Consider the following 14228-nt stretch of genomic DNA (forward strand, 5'->3'; position numbering starts at 1 on the left):
TGAGCACAAGAGGCTGCGACTGCAGTGTTGCCTGACACACTTTCCTCTCCCCCACCCCCTCTTGGCAAGTGCTTGCAGAGCCTCCAGCACCTTTCAAGGCAATGTCAAGCTGCTGTCAAAGCATTACACTGCCTCCCAAACACACGCACACGGTGCTCGTAAGGGAATATGAGGCTGCAGTCTTGTGTCCTCCGTACAGCATTTGCTGAAAACTCGGTTTAACCCTTTCTTAGGAAGGGCGGAGGAATCAGCACGGGCAAAATGCACGCAAGTCCTGTGTTGAGATTTTGGCTAGAGGAGGCTTTGGGGGCAGTGCTGGGAGCCAGCTGGTCACAGGGAGTTTGGCACCCCAGGACAAGATTCTGCATGGCTTCCCTCGAAACTGCTGGTCCTGCACTGTGGCGGGGATAGGGCACTGTCCTAGGAAGAAATGGTTGCAGTAAACCAGTGCCTCCTTCCTTCACTACTAAAATGGAAAAGTTGGCTGACTTATGTTGAAGACCCAGAGCATGCAGGGTATGCCAGCGCCCTGGCCATGGGGCTGTAAGGGTGTGCACAGGGTCAGTCCTCCAGCACTGTGCAGGTCCCGTCCTCAGCCAAGCTGTGAGATGCAAACTGTGCCAACCAGCTCATGGCAATGTTTTCCATAGTCACCCTATTGCCTTGAGAACTACTGTCATCTATTACAGCAAGATTATACCTACGAACAGTGAAGAGAGATCAAGATATGCATGGACTAAAGCAAAAAAGGCATCTACATTTTTGTATGAGGGTCCAGTCATGGTTGATACTGCTACTAGATTTGTCTGAAGGTGGCCAAGAGGTTAAAAATTTAGAAGGAAGCTCATGGAGAGGCAGCAAGGTTAAGTCTTTTTTCCTTAGGAAAGAAATCAGGTTAAATCAAGAGGACCTAAACACATCTGAATGTGTCAGCAGGTAATTTTTACAGACCTGGGGACCCTAAGTCTGCATGGAGGAGGATAACTGGGTTTCAGCCTAATGCCAGAGTTCTTGTTCAGATTGAAATGCAGCAGCATCTCTATTGTGGTTCCAACTCAGCTGTTTCATGAGTGGACAACTTATACAAAAGCAATAAAATTACTAAGTAATAAAAAACTACTCACAAAAGAGATATTTTGGTCCATAATTTGTTTAAAAGAAGTTGTTCAGTCTGACAATAGACTTAATTAGCAATTGAGGCAAAATTTATAATTAGAAATCTTTTCACACAGCTATTAATGCTTTTGCTGCAGAGAAATTTCATCTTAAAGGAAAAAACATCACCAGTCGCACCACAAATACAAGAAGCTGCTAATTTGAGAATAGCCCATTGCTTTGGATGCCATGAAACGGATGTTTCCAAAATGGTGTTTTAAAGAAAAACCAAAAACAATTGTTTGTGTTTACACCACCATAAAATTCTTCCCAGAATATCTGCTGCACGAAGAAAGTGTGTGAGAAGACAGGTCTAATACACAGTTGAAGCTTCTTGTTTTTGTGGATGAGAACTGGCTGGAGCTGCGCCATTCCTCTGATGCTGGTGGAGAAGGAAGAGGCATTTGGGCATTTCAAGCCCAGGACTGCTGGTGGCATTCGTTGAGCTGCTTGGCAAGACACCAGTGCACCAGGAGCCTGAAGAGGATAAAGATGTTTACTTTATGGTTTCTGGCCAAAATCCACAAACACAACACTTTCTTCATGTTTCAGGTGGCACTATATTAAAACCAGTTGAAGTGAACAGCTTAAGTTTCTAATGGGGAAGGGAAAGGATACACCACACACCCCAACAAAACAAGGCAGCCCAAAAACAAATGGTATAGCATCGAAACATGTAGGTGTCATAAGAGCATGAGGCATCAACCTGAACTATGGTGACAAACTCGAGGAAGAGTATGTAGAGCTCTAATTTTTCAGGAACAATCTGTGCATTGTCCTGTACCTTCTTGACATAAACTTTAAGCTCGTGTGCTCAGAATTAGCAGCTTTCCAAAAATGCTCTTGCAATATCAACTACATACAAGCCTCACCTACGAATGTATGGTTTTAAAAAGAAGTTGATTTTGTGGAGGTGGGATGTTTAAAAAGTCTTTTCACAGGAAAAAAAAGAAAAGAAAAAAATCTCAGTTCTGTTTTTTTGGCATATTCTGATCTCCTATTACCATCCCAGGAGGAAAGAGGGTTTAGGGAATGCTTTCTTGCACCCTCCCCTGCCCGCTTCACTATAAAATGCTCAAGGAGAAAGACAGCACAGGCTGAGGACAGTCCATGGCTGGAGAGCTTCTGGGTGGTCCCTACTGGAAACATCCATCCATGCAGCCTCGTGGCTCTCATCCATACAACTGAAGTGGTGATGCCAGTGAATAAGCCACCACTCTAGAGAAATGGGCATTTACTTTTCTCAGGAACAGGCTGACCTTTGAGTAAAATTCATGTGTTGTAAGTAAGGAGTATCTACCCTTCCATGCACAGACATGTACTAGTGCTCGGCTTAGCATTTCTTGTACCCAACACATCCTGTCCTGCTCAGGAGCCTCATACATCTCTCCCCAGAGCTGCCTTACAAATCCTCCCAGAACCTCGGTGGGAGTGATGCTGCAAACCTTACATGGCCTAAATTGGTTGGGACGACATTTACAGAATACATTTTTATGCAAACAAGACAAGGAGTACAGCAGAGGGAAGATCACAGGCTATTCAGAATATCCATTATTTAGTCCAATGTTTGATGGGTATTTGTAACCATTACTTATTTAAGCACATCCAAAAGGATCCTTGTCAGAAGTCACAGGACTGTGGAACACTCACACAAGATCCTGACGTGAACCATTTTGCGCGGAACATGCTCTGAGCTGTGGAGAACATGGAGAGAATCTTACATCACTCCACATTAGGAAGCCTCAGGAGAATCTCTGAAGACAGCTGAATGAACATAATGAACAGTGAGCCACAAGAAAACGATGAGGAAAAACCCCCAACCACATGCACTTACAGAGCACAGAGAAACTCCAAAGTTGCAACCGCATATGAAATGATATTAATAGCAACAGAAATTGCTTTGGGTTAAGGAAGATTCAGAAGAGACTGACACAGATGCTTTCTACTTTTTTTAAATTCAGATGTTAAATTAAGATTTTCCTTTGCCATCTCCTTCTTTTCATCCTACTTCTTCCATTTAATAATACACGCCTGCACATCAGGGTCTCCCTGGGGCTGGGGACTCATCTTCCTGCTCATCCACCCTCTCAAGGCTTGTTTCTGGCACAGCAGACCCAGTGCTTCCAGTTGTCTTACTGGGAAAGATGGTTTTTACTGGGAATTCTAACCATCTCTGCACAAAATCAAGAAGCTTGGACAGCCTGAACCCTTCCTTGATTGATTTTTGGTTGCAACAGGCAGGGCAGAGGAGGAGGGACAAAAGGATGACCCATCACTCTCTTGGTGGAAGAGACTTCACAGCTGATTACCCAGCTACCCACTGGCTGCATATTTGCTCCATTGCATCTGCTCCAATTTTACATAGTTGTGCTTATTTAGAAACCCCAGACAACTGCATATCAGCCTCAGGCCTCATCTCTGGTCTAAGCAGATGCCCTGATTTTTACATACAACCCCAAAATGCAATGCACTGTTTCATCAATATATTTTTATGGCAAATGGAGAAGGGACTTGAAAAAAAAAATCTCTAAGGAAAAGGCTATTAAAACAGCTTAATAATGGAGCCAGAGGAAGAAGCCCTTTATTGTTCTTTTCTTTAAGTGCAAATTCCACCAGCCAGTCCTAAACATTAATTTATTACGGGTAATGAACACTGAAAGATAAATTGACCCATCCAGTAAGCAATTAGAACCCTTGCTGCACACACACATGCAGAGCACTGAGACAGAGAGCGCTGCTAAGGGTACTTCCAAGACCCCCATTCATTCTCTCCACCACCAGAGCACAACACAATGGTTCTTGCACATTTTTCTGGGTAATCAGACTAGGACACTATGGAGTTGGGGACCCCAGTGCTGATAAGAGAAACAGTGAAAGACAAATAGGCTGCAGTAAAGTACAAGGTCCTTTATTCCCCAGCCAGCTCTAATGATACAAAAGAGCTCGTTCAGGGACCTTGTTAGCAAAGGTCATCCCAACAAAAATGAATCTTGGCTTTATGATGATTTTTTAAGCCAAATGGAGATGAGCTTGACAAGACACAGCAATAAGCAATACAGCAGGAGGTTAATGATCCACCAGCAACCACCAGCTCTGCCAGGGCAAGGTGGGAGTTTATGACCTGGTCCAAAAAAGGAGCAGAGCTCTGGAAGTTGCACGCACAGCATCTGAAAGTGGGTTCAACACTTTCAGGTAGAGCATATTTCTCCCATTTATCTCTACTTCTTGGCTTTATGTACAGAACAAGCATTTTTTTCTGGGCAAAATACACCACCCCATTTGGGGATTCTCCTAATTGGTTTTACTTTTTACCCCCCTCAAATCTTTCAGAGCTGGCTGGTATCCCACAGCCTTGTGACACTGGTAAAATCCTCAAGCATGTGTATGGTTGGAGGAACCATGCAGAGACAGAAACCGAGAGCAGCGCCATACCTCTGGAGGAAAAAAAATGCCTGATAGCTCCCATCTTCCCAGCTTTTAGTAATCCATGCACTGGAATGACACCAATTTGTTGACAGCAAAAACAAATGGGGGGCAAGTAAGCACCTAGGCTTTTCAGTGATGGGACTGATTTCCAGTTTTAAGGTCATTAAACCGCTCCAATCTACAGCGAGCGCATGGCAGCTGCACTTGGCACTTCAATATCTGCACCAGTGGCTGCCCTGAAAGGGCCTGTTCATGATCACTCCTCTTCAGCAAAAATGCTGTTTCTTCTTTATATTTTATTCATGTCACCAAGAATGAAAATAGTGATGGGTCTGTTAGCAGCTGGCCAGTATCCACCTTCCTTCCACACAATGGGTGGGCAATTTAGGTGAAGCAAGCTCCAACACAATCGAAATACAGATGAGAGAAAGCATTCTGTCACAGACCTTTGCATATAGAGAGAAAACAGGAAACTGGCACTGCAGCCCTCCAAGAATAGGACACAACCCTAGAGCTCAATCAGCCCAAAGGATGGCAGGAAGCAGACGTATGATATGTGGATGGGTCTGCAAAGCACATCAGCATCCCTGAACCCCTTACTATGTTACATGCCACAAGAGCTCAGGTCTTTGCAATAGTAGGGACTGAAGACTTCTTCCTCTTGATCCAAAAGGACCCAGTGCTTGAGCCCAAACAAAGGACCCTTCTAGTAGCAGGGATGTGGCCACGCCACATCTCACCCCAAAAGACAGAGGCAATGCTACAGCCTGAAGGACAGGTCTTAGTCAGCATCCAACTCCATTCCTGCCTGTGGAAAGAAAAACCTCTGCATCTTCCCCTTAAAGGATTTTTCTTGGCACTGGTCTCTTCAGAGGCAATGCTGCCAATGCAGATGGAAAAATAAGCAAGTGGGTCATCAGTCTTATCCGTTGTCACACAGTTTCCTTTCAATGAGTAGCAGTGTAACAATGCATTAACAATAAATGAAATGCCATGTTAACACTAATTTGCATAGTACAGAGCCACATTGCTCTGCTGCCTCTATTCTCTTTCCAAACTCTCCTGACCTGCATATGAAACGAGATGAAATTTAATTGCTGGGGCATTCAGCAGAATCACTGAATTCCTGCTTAATGAGGCTTCATGTGTACTCTGTTGCATCAGACACCTTCTCTCCAAGGTGCTGTATTAACTAGTTCAGATATAAAATATTTTCCAAGGCACATTTTCATATGCATTTCAACAAAGAAACAGCAGGAAAAGCACTGACTGCAAAAGACAATGTTAGTATCAGTAGCGTGATAAGGCCAGTGAAATCCCAAGAGCACCAAGCTGTATTCCTCAACCAAAAAAAGCTTTAATGGCTTTCATATATCCTCTAGCATGCTACCGTGCAGCATCTATGTTGTGCAACTCTTCTAGAAATGACAAGGCAAAGCTAGGTGAGACCTGGCCAAGGTCTGCATGGGAGACAGCCAAGAACTAGAAGCAATACCAATAATTTGGGTGACTCAGAAAAAGCACAGCCCATGTTGCACCCAGGAGTCAGAGCTCCGGATGGTTTTGCATTCCGATATCTCAGTGAGCTCACTTCATTCAGAAGTCCTTGGCTGAGGAGCTACCTCATGCAAGGCACCTCAGCCTGCACGGACAAGCAGTTCCCTGAAAGGTCAGCTTCTCTCCTCTGTTTTCACTCAGACGTAGCACAGCCGCTACCAGCAGCACAGGCACGGCTGTGCTTCAGAGTCGCGCGTAGTGACCAAAGCCACCAAAGCAAGCGACAGTAACTCGTGGCAGCAGGGGGCACAAGGCAGTGCAGACAGGGGTGCCCAGCTGAGCGGGGACACAGCGCTGGACGAGGCCACGGGCTGGTGTGGGCTCCAGCCCCCAGCTCTCCGCCACGCTGGGTCGGCAGCACAGACCACGCCGAGCAGCACCAGTGCCACACTCAGCGGTGGCAGCAGGAGCGCGGGGGAGCCGGTCACAGACATGGCCCAAAGGCACCGCACCGCTCAGCCGGCAGCCTCCCAGCGCGGGGTGAAACCAGGTCAGGCTCCCCTCAGGAAGGCTCCCGGCTCTCCCCAGCCGCCCCGAGGGGGGATGCGGCGCTCAGAAGTGCCGGAACACGCAGACGCCTTCCGACAGGGTTGATGCAGACTCGTGTTCTGGGGCGAGGTGTTTCCATCTGCTGGCCGGGCTCCCGCTCCAGCTTGCCAAGTTCTACCTCCCAAGCCGGGGCAAGGCAGAGCCACACACAGCTCCGGGTAACCCCCAAGTGCTGAGACCAGTGATTTATGAAGTATTTTGGCTTTAGTGCGTGCGGAGCTCCCTGGGGGACTGCAGATTGCTTGTTACTGCAGGTTTGCAAGATGGGATCAGCCTCCCTGCTCCCATCCTGTCTCCCCGGGAGCAGTTACAGCACGCTCACAACACTCTGTAAAGGTTTATCCTTTCACTCGTGCCTTACAGTAACCTATAAAATACTGCTTAGGCTCATCCCCAGCGTGGGTCCACACAACAACAGTGGATCCAGGATAGCTGCAACAGGCCAATAGACCAACAACAAAGTCAGTTTCCCGTTTGCACTGTAAGGGGAGAGTGTGAGGATCAGGGTATGGCGTGAGGCAGTCCTAATTATCCCAGGGTAGCTAATTGTAAAGGATGGAAATTGACAGAAATAAAGCCACATGGTCAATAATAGTATTTTTTTAAAGCTGGAAATTTTAGCCCATTATCTTTCCAGCTGAAAAGCTTTCATTGAAAATGGCTAATCTTCCAGTGGGTTCAGGAAGGGTTTACAAGCTAATTGCTCTCTTTTCTTTAGGATTAACACTTTGGTCTGTGAATAGGGGTGGAGGGCAGCAGATGTGCAGCCTTTACTCTCTTTAATCCAAATGCCCCACTGCCACAGATGCTCCCAATGCTGTGTGGTGGCTTAATGGAATCACTTTCTTGCACATAAAGTGGCTGTTCTGAAATGAAATTACAGCTATCTATTAGGAAGGGAACAATAAATTTCCTCCACCATGCATCCCCATCACGAAAGACACAGCATTGGGCTGTAAAAATCCCTGATGGAAGTAAATCTTGCAGGAGAAAGAGCAGCTAACAGATGAATTTACCATTTTCCTTTTGTAACTGGTAGTCAGTGTCATTTGGACATGGGCAGAAAAGTCATTATCCCACAGAAGTCAGAACATCATCCCACAGACCTCAGGTTGGCTGGGACCTGCTGCTAAGCTCTAGGCTGGGAGAAGATTTAAAGGAGCCAGTTGGGAGAACAACTGCCTTCCATTTAAACAGAGAGAAATTAATTCTGCTAACTACCGTGCCAGCTACAACCTATCGCTCTCACACACTGCACATAAAGCTAACTGGGAATCTTGACTACTTGGACTAGATGGGATTTGCATTACATGAGAAAGAAGGGTTGGCTTGGTCCTGTGATCTCTCTGGGGGAGATGTACTTAAAGAAGGAGAGGAGGATCCCTAAAAGCAAAGGCAGAGTGAAGCCTATTTCTTAGAAAGGGGGGAGGGGAGAAAAAGTACATTCAAAGACATCTTAAAAGAACAAAATAAGGTTGTGGCCATTCAGCTCCTGCTGCTGCAGGGCAAGGAGGACCAAGTCCTTCTTCACATGAAATCTGCACTCCTGGTGCTCAGAAAACCAGGCATCTGGCACCTCCTAGCAAGATCCTGATTACCAGTCCCAAAGGGGTAACACACCTGTTAGCAAAGCAACTTCTCCTATTCCCATGATGAGATAAGGAAAGGCCACACCATTAGGAATAACAGTGTGTCAGCCCACCCTGCCCAGACTGGAGATTGGAAAAGCAACAGAGCACTTGGGCCCAAAAAGTATGGGGAGAAGAAAGAAGCATTTAGTGTTTGAATCAACAAGTCAAGCTAATGTTTTATGTCATAACATCTGAGCAGTGTTGTTCAGGAAGGCACTAGGGAAGGGATCCACCCCCACCTATATGGGCTAACAGCATCACCAGGCTTCCCCTAGAATGGCCAAGGAGAAGGACACGTTTGCCTAGAGAACAGTTCATCTTAAGTCCCTTGAATTAAGTTCCTAACTTTAGCAATCTGTAAACTAAAGAGAAGATTGATCTCTTTTGACAGAACAGCAAATACAGCTCAGTAACTGCTTCCCCTATCCTCCTCCCCCTAAACCCTAGAATTTTCTGCTGAATCACTACCAAAGACAACATACTCAAACCCAGGAAGGAAGCAGTGCAAACACCACCCATACAAGAGTGTCTCAGTCAAACCCATGGAAGCAAAAGACACAAGAGTCCAGGGAATGGGTACCAGACTCAGAAATTTCAAAAGCTCAGCTAGTTTTCAAAAACTGAATTTGTATAAAGTACAGCTCAATATTGCCTTTTCAAACCCTTCCTGGAACAGTCACGAAGTTGCTATCCTAATTCAAGCCTTTCATTAGGTAGTGAATTGGAATATTTAGTATTCAAATGAAGATGAATTGTTGCCAGTCAGAGCATCATCCTGCATTCAGCAGTGATCTTGATCTTGCAAGTATTTCCTCAACTAAGGGAGAAAATCCTCAGAGCAAGCAGATGACAGACACGCATATCATGAGCATATGACAGTATTAAAATCCAGAAGGATGCTGAGATACTAAAGGCATGGGTTAGGAGGGGATACTTTCAAAACTCTATTAACCCAGTGACCCAGTTTATGGGAAAGATGCCTTCTCATTTGTACCTTTTGATTACACATGAAGAAAGGCAGCAAGCGCACACTCTCTGCTACCTCAGCAGCTGTTCACATGCTGAAACGCAGTAGTTACTTGTGCAAAAAGGCATTCAAAGTTAGAGATTTGTTCATTATTGCTTTCCTGGGTGTTGTCTCTGGGACTCAAAGGCACAAAAATCCTGAAGAAGCTAACTCTCTAGAGCTACACCTCCTACTCCAAGAGTGTATTTCTGTGCAAGGGCCACTGGGAGCAATACTGAAAACCTTATTACTCCACAAAGATGAACACACAGAATCCAAGCCAGAATCAACACGGGATGAATTATGGTCAAGAAAACCAAGTTTTAAAGCTGTACATTTAGCAAAAAGATGCTTTGACTGTCGTCTTCTTTTCAAAGAAAAAAAAAAAGAAGCACAGAGAAAATTATTTTCTGAAAGCTGTAAGAAGCACTGTGAATACCTAGTTTTGTAGTTTTGTAGTTTTGTGAACACCCACCTTCGCATTAGCTGACATCCCTGACATGCAGTTGCGGACCTACTGCAGAACAGAACTAACATTACAGAAGAGCTCCCTAGAAAAAGCTTTTCGTAATAGAAATATTCTGTCCAATTACTTACAGAGTAATCGCTTAAGAATATTTATTCTCCAAAATAAATTGTACTATAAACCACTTTTACTCGACTGTAAATTCATTTCTAAGAAGCAGCATAAGGTTTAGTAGGATGTGGAGATTTGAGTGAAAATTATGGGACTGCTTTCTTCATAGCTGAGAATGGATGCACATATGTCACAGGACAGACAACAGGAAAACAGGTCTTGATCAAAATGATCAGACAGAGCAGTGAAGCCTACAGAGGCTCTGAACCAACAAGCAACACCTGAGGGATGGGTCACAATGGGGACATTAAAGCTTCCTTGCAAGATTTCAGGTGCCCCCCTGCAGTAACCACACACTCCTGGAGACCATTGCATGCAGATGGTGCCCAGGTATGACTGACTAACAACTACCTACATTTTATGTGGTGTTCCAAGGTAATTGAAAACTGGGTTCCTTTAGAAATAGAATTGCCTCAAGCCCATCAGGATGTTTTTTAGGCAATAGTCGCACCATTGCAAAGGGTATTTGTGATCTGAATTGCAGCCAGATTAAATACATTATTAAATATACAAAGCATCATGCAGCTGTAGTTATCCCCAGGATGACTCACTCCTGGTGTACAGTGATTTAGCCAGAGGAGAAGGGTATTGGAGGAGGAAGGTGCAAATGTTCTTCACAGGTCATTCCTGTAGCTGCCACATCAGTCCTCTCTCCAAGCCACTCTCTCCTTTCCCTTCTTCATGGAATCCCTTGAGTTGGAAGGAACCTCCTTTGGAAGCACTGCCATGAAGGAACCCCATGGACAAATAAAAATACTCCCCTGATTTGGGAGACTTCCAACAACATAAATGTTTACACTGAGACCACATGGGTGAGGGAAAGTGAGTGCCTGTGGCTGTACCTGCTGTCCACTGTGAAGAGGGACATGGGCACAGCCACTCCAGCAGCACCCACATCTGCTCATCCTGCCCCAGGGCTAGGGGCCTTGGCCTCGTGGCCGGGAATCTCCTCTCTGCAGAGGGCAACCCAAGTGCACCAGCCTCCCTCACTGTAAGAAGGTATTTGGCAGGATTTGACGGTCGAGAATAATTCCAGATGAAACACGCCAGATTGAAGGATTTCTGCATAATTAGGGATATAATACTGTATTTAAGAATCTCCTAAATACCCGCAGTTAACAGAGGGTAGCGTGTTCAGTGGAAACCCATCTCCCATCACCAGGGACTAAAGCTGGCACTAAGTGGATGCAGATCTTCACTTTCTTTAATACCTCAGCAGCCAAAAAAAGCATTCTAGACTTTTCTAGAATGGGCCTAAGTCCACTGCAGATCTCCTGGGCTGGATGCCCCAGCTCAGAGGCATCCAGTGTTGCCAAAACAGCAAAGTGGCTGTACTGGTACCCAGGCTTTGGGAAAGTTTCTATAGCAACAGGACACAAAGAGAATTTAGGTGTTTACATGGTGCAGCTGATTTACGCCATCACAGCTGTGTTTAAGTCATTGAGGCTGAGGGAAAAGCCTGAAAAATAAGATGCAGTTCCCCATCAGAGGAGTTTTTCTACTCTTTGTTTCATCCCCCCAACAGTTTTTAAGTCTCAGATTTTGTGCTGATAGGTCACTTTTCTGTTACCTCTTCTAAGGCCCATCCCTGGCTAGATGCTTTCTTTATATTCCACCTGTTGAAAGTTCATAGAATCCCAAATTTTCAAGCTTTCAGAAAGACCTAGTCCAGAGAGTACTGCAAGATGCACTCTTCTCAAAGCATCAGGTGGAAATATGTTGGTTGGTTACTGGGCAGCATCACTTCTTACTGGAGAAGAACAGGACAGTTATGCAAGCACATTTTCTAAGTATACATCCAGATTTTCTGCAAAGCTGCTAGGCAGCAGTGGACAGCACCACCACCAGCTCTTCCTCCATGGGGCACCCTAGTGCATGGGGAGCTGCAAGGTGGGCAAATCTCTGCACTGAGGCCAGGAACACACTGAACAGCAGCTCTATGCCATGAGGTCACAGATTTAAAGCTGGTGGGGGACCTTCCCATGTGTTTTCTCACCAGCCCACAGACGTCCCTGGAATTAGCTCATCCTCACATCACTGCAGAGAACACCTAGCCTAGCGGAAACCCCAGGACAGAAGTGTCACCTCAACAAGCTGATCTCAGTGCTCAATTTAAAGGTGAAGTCTTCCTGCCACTCCAGTCCCATGCTGCAGCAGCCACTCCTCGACATGTTATTGCTCCCTCTGCCCCTGGATTGGCAGCCTCTGCTTGTCCAGAGGGATGAATGCACAAGAGTGTGCTGCCCTCACACAACATACCACCAGTATGGAAACACTCTTTGGGGTGAAATTTGAAGCTCTGCTGTCACTGTTGTTTGCAGCCCTGCAGGCTCCTGCCCCAGCACATTGCCTGTCCCCTGTCCCTGAGCCCTGGGGTGACAGAGCAGATTTATGCACCCAGAAATGAGATGCTCACCTCTGTCACAGGGTGGAGGAAATGGCAGCTGCAAAGTTCAATGTGCCATTGGGACAGCTATGGCTTTTCCCAAGACAATATTGCTGCCCAATTGCTGTCACAGCTTCCCTCCCTATCCTTTCACCTTCTTTGGACTTTAACAAATTAGGAGTTTCACTTCAGTTTTGAAGTAGCAAAAGTTTCAAAGGAAGTGAGAGGTGACCATTCACTGTTTTCTCTCACCTTTCTTACAGATGAAGAGCTCCTAAAGGACAGTGCCACAAAGCCTTCCTCCCACTGCTACCTCACACCCCCCCTCCCTGAAAACACTTGCTGGAAGGCAGTTAAAACTTAAAAAAATAATAAAATGGTGAAAAGGACAGGCAAGGAAAGGGATGCATGGGGATTGAGCAGACAGCAGATTAATAGCCTGGCATTTATGGCAGTTTAATAATAGAGCTGTCACAATAGGAGAGATTTACTAATTGCAGAGTCATTTGCTATGGATTCCCATCAAGCTGCCATTTAAATCGCTGCACAGTTTTTAAGATGTCTTTTGAAACTGGGGAAGAGGGGAGAAGGGACAACACCCACAGTACTTATACAGCTAAATTTAGGAAAGCATTGTGTTTTCATAGAGATGACCAAGCTGATAAGGAAGCAAGGAAGGAGCCAGCAGCGCTGCAAGCCCAAAGGAGCTGGGGAGGAAGGGGGGCAGGGATTTGTGTCTGAGCCCCACCACACAATAAGCAGGTCTTACATCTGGGGACAAGGCTTTGACCTCAAACTAAGCCCTGGAGAGTTTTACACAGCTTTAACCAGTGACCTGCTAATACCTCCAACATCTCCCCAGGCACTGAGCTATAGCTCCAACATGTCTTTTGCAGTATTAGTCAGCACCGAGTTTAGGGGCAAAACGTCATCTTAAACCACAGATAGAAGAGTTGTAATCTCTTGGGTCTGTCAGCAGGGAGGATCAAGTTGGTCCTTCTTCTACTGACTTCAAAGTGAGCAGTAAGCTCCTAATTCATACGTTCTCATCACGCAGAGCCTCAACCTGAGGCATGCACAGCTATTTCTGTCGGGGCAACCTGGTGACAGCATGCCGCAGAGCTCTGCACACCACCTCCAGAACTTGGCTCTTCTCTCTCATGTCCCTGAGGCCACCAGTGCCAGGCCAGGGAGTGATTCACAGAGCTGTGAATCCTACTAGACTCATGACACCAGGGTTGTAGGAAAATTAAACAGGTTGTGAAATTTTTCCAACTAAATCCTCAAGTGACAGTTGTTACGCGGTGAAAATACCTCATTCCAGTCAAACCTGGTGTTCCTCAGCCTTGACCAAAAGTTTCCAGCACAGCCCAGAGAGAATTAAAACCAACCCAAGTGCAAGCAAGAGACCTGGTGAATAAGGGAACCACAGAATGGAAGATGATTCTCAATCAGGAAAAAGAGCCTGGAGCTTTATATACTAGAAGGGCACCCTTACCTTTTGGGAAAGAAAAAGGGCTCTCAGCACTATCAGGAGCACTTCTGCATCCAGCAGTCCTTTACCCCACACTCCCACCCTCCCCAGCATCACTCTCTGGGACTCATTTGCCCCAGAACAAAAGGGTGCAGCTGTCCTTTGCACCCTAGTCCTTGCACCTGCAGAGGCACAATAAACCACCACCACCACCAGGATGCCAAGAGAGCCTCAGGTCACTCCACTTGGTGCCATGGGAGAGGTGGGGGAGAAGCTTTTTGGGGGCCCAAGGCAGTGATGCTATCCCATCTCAACCAGCAGCCCAAGGGGAGGCCATGCCTTCTCTGTCATACATGTTCTCGTAGCTCAGCTGAGAGGTTGAAGAAAAGGCTATTTTATTTCTCTTT

At 46.0% G+C, this 14228-nt stretch overlaps 1 protein-coding gene across 6 annotated transcripts in view; it reads right to left on the bottom strand.

Moving 5' to 3' along the window:
* The window catches only part of GRIP2 (glutamate receptor interacting protein 2), a 266026-nt gene that overhangs the window by 82231 nt on the left and 169567 nt on the right, over nucleotides 1–14228 (bottom strand). The gene's annotated exons all lie outside the window — the stretch shown is intronic.

The sequence above is a fragment of the Corvus brachyrhynchos genome, unplaced genomic scaffold (assembly GCF_000691975.1).
Source record: "Corvus brachyrhynchos isolate BGI_N302 unplaced genomic scaffold, ASM69197v1 scaffold4, whole genome shotgun sequence".
Classification (NCBI taxonomy): Eukaryota; Metazoa; Chordata; class Aves; order Passeriformes; family Corvidae; genus Corvus; species Corvus brachyrhynchos.